Here is a 3,264-nt window from a genome sequence, read left to right on the forward strand (position 1 = left end):
AAAAAGAGTAGTTTATTCTTGCCAGACATCACACTGGGATTAAGACCAGAAATTTCTACTTACTGGTCACATTTCATTCTTTTTTTTTTTTTTTAAATCAATCTTTATTGTTCATATTATTACAAAGGTTCCTCATTTCTTCCCCCCTCCACCAGGTTCCCACCCCACCCTCCGCCCCCTCCCCATCCCCCATTGTCCTCATCCATAGGTGCACAGTTTATGTTCAGTCTCTTCTTCCCTCCCTTTCCCCGATAGTAAATCCCTTTTCAGATAGTAAATCAGTTACTTAGCATTTTCTCATATCAATAATACCTCCACATGCCCAATGATACATTTCACACAAAAGACATTTCCAAATAGGTCAACCAGCCTCATCCAGGCCCCACCCAAGGCACTCACAGATCAACACCCCAGCCCTATACTAACTCAACACATCCAGATCTAAGCCTTCATCACTTGATTCAGCAGACCCTCAAGTTCCCACAAAAGTTTCCAGCCATGTCTGAGAGGTAGCTATGGGGCAGAGGCAGGCGAGGAGCGAGCTGTTCCGGGCCTGGCCTCTGTTGCTCTGGTTCATTCCACAACCAGCTGCTCCGGGTCTGGTCACTGCCGCTCCCGACCTAGTTGCTCTGGACTTGGCTGCTGCTGCTCCGGGCCTGGCCGCACCCGACCCGGCTGCTCTGGGCCTGGCTGCTCCCAGCCTGGCAACCGCTGCTTCAGGCCTGGCCGCACCAGACCCAGCTGCTCCGAGCCTGGCCGCTCCCAGCCTGGCAGCCACTGCTCCGGGCCTGGCCGCACCCGACCTGGCTGTTCCGGGCCTGGCTGCTTCCAGCCTGGCAACCGCTGCTTCAGGCCTGGCCGCACCAGACCCGGCTGCTTCGAGCCTGGCCGCTCCCAGCCTGGCAGCCGCTGCTCCGGGCCTGGCCACACCCGACCCGGCTGTTCCAGGCCTGGCCGCTCCCAGCCTGGCAACTGCTTTTCAGGCCTGGCCGCACCAGACCCGGCTGCTCCGGGCCTGGCCGCTCCCAGCCTGGCAGCTGCTGCTCCGGGCCTGGCCGCACCCGACCCGGCTGTTCTGGGCCTGGCCGCTCCCAGCCTGGCAGCCGCTGCTCCCGGTCTGGCCGCTCCCAGCCTAGCAGCTCCGGGCCTGGTCGCTCCCAGCCTGGCAGCCGCTGCTCCGGGCCTGGCCACTCCCAGCCTGGCAACCACTGCTCCAGGCCTGGCCGCTCCCAGCCTGGCAGCCGCTGCTTTGGACCTGGCCGCACCCGACCCGGCTGCTGCGGGCCTGGCCGCTCCCAGCCTGGCAGCCGCTGCTCCGGGCCTAGCCGCTCCCAGCCTGGCAGCTGCTGCTCCAGGCCTGGCTGCACCCGACCCGGCTGCTCTGGGCCCAGCTGCCCCGGGCCCGGCCACTCCGAGTCTGGCCGCTCCCAGCCTGGATGCTCCGGGCTTGGCTACTGCTGTTCTGGGCCTGGCTGCTCCCAACCTGGCTGCTCTGGGCCCAGCTTCTCTGGGCCTGGCCACTCCGGGTCTGGGTGTTCCTGGACTGGCCACAACTGGACTTGGCTGCCTCCACCTCAGGCCTGGCTGCCACTGCCCCAGCAGCTGGCTGCTGTAGTGCTGGCTGTTGTTGCTCTGGTTCTGGCTGCTGCTGCTCTGGGGCCTGGCCGTTGTTGCTCTGGGCCCGGCTGCCACTGCCTTGTGCCTGGGCACTCTAGGCCTGGCTGCCGCTGTTCCAACATTCCGTCCTTTTTTTTTTTTTTTTTTTTTTTTTAAACGCATATATGTTGCAATGTTGGCTGGTGAGTTGAGTTCTGACTTAGTCTTTGATTTTTCAAGATCTTCTTTGTATTCTTTCTTAAGTAATTTTACTATCTTTTGATCTCACTTGATTTCTTCACATTGAGAACTTCTTTGGTTTCTTCCTCCTTGTCCTGGGAGCTCAGCAGGTTGGCCTGTGGCACCCCTTGGTTCTCCGCAGGCTCCCGCGCTGCTCCAGCTTGTTGCGGGGGTCGGCGCCGCCCAGGAAGCAGCCCACAGCCTTGGCTCCGTTGCCCGTGCTCAGAGGTCGAAGGCTCAGGGGCACCCCGCCCTGGGGGCCCCGTTGCCCGGCTTCCTGCCGGCGCCCAGCTGGCCGGTGTCCGGCAGGGGCTCCCGCTCCCTGTCGCATTCCTCCAGTCTGGAGCTTTTTTTTCTCCTTCCCGTTAAGAGAGTCTAGGATCAGAGTCAACAGACTGTCCTCTGCAAGCAGTGCGTGCGACTCTGGGGGCTCCACTTTTCGCCACTCCCCTGGGATTCCGCCTCGCAGCCCCGTCTCCCCCTGCCCAAGCCTGGGTCCCCAGGGTCTGGTCCAGGACTGGGGTTCAGAGCAGTCCGGACTGAGGCTCAGCGTTGCCGGAGGCTTTGTTCCTTCCGGCTAGGGTAATCCAGCTTCAGAGTCAACATTCAGTCGTCTGCACGCCATGTGCGCACGACTCCGGGGGCCCTGCTTTTCGCTGCTCGCCTGGGATTCCGCCTCACAGCCCCGTCTCCCCCTGCCAGAGCCTGGGACCCCAGGGTCTGGCCCATAACTTGGGGCTCAGCGCTGCCGGTTCGGGGGTTCAGCCCAGGCTGGGGGTTTTATTTCCTTCCTGCTAGGGAACGCCAGGCAGCACCCAGCCCTCTCCTCCTCTCCGGCTGCGACCTCTCCGAGTGCACGTGCGTGTGAGCGCGCAGCTTGTCTCTGTACCTTAGGCTTTTTTTCAGCTCCTCTGATTTTCCTTCTGGTTTTCTCTTTCCTTCTTGTTGTAGAATTTTCAGTCAGTCGACTACCTGTAGCTCTGGGCAATGTCCACTCTACATTTTAGTTGTATTCCATTGAAATTGTTGTGTGCTGCTGCGGTTAGGTGTCTACCCGAGCAGCCATCTTGGATCCCATCCACATTTCATTCTTTTCTTGAATATACGTATACTATGAGTTTGGGGTGGAAATTTGGGGTCTAGTCTAAGTTTAACCAGGGGAAATGAAGTCCTGGAGAGCTTTGAAGCAGGACAGTCAATGAAGCAATCTGAACCTCTGGCTGCTTTTAAGACCTTTGTCCTTTGTGCCATGTGGTTTCACTACGTGTACCTAGATGTAGATTTTTTTTTAGTCTGCTTGTGATTTGTTGTGCTCTCTTTTTTTATTCTTTTATTCAATTTTATTTCTTTTATTCAATTTTGGAAGATGCTTGGTTATCATCTAAGAATTATTCTCCTACCTTCTCCTGCCTCCTCCTGAACTCTGAG

Source organism: Pipistrellus hanaki (assembly GCF_964339955.1).
Source record: "Pipistrellus hanaki genome assembly, chromosome: 1".
NCBI classification, from domain to species: domain Eukaryota; kingdom Metazoa; phylum Chordata; class Mammalia; order Chiroptera; family Vespertilionidae; genus Pipistrellus; species Pipistrellus hanaki.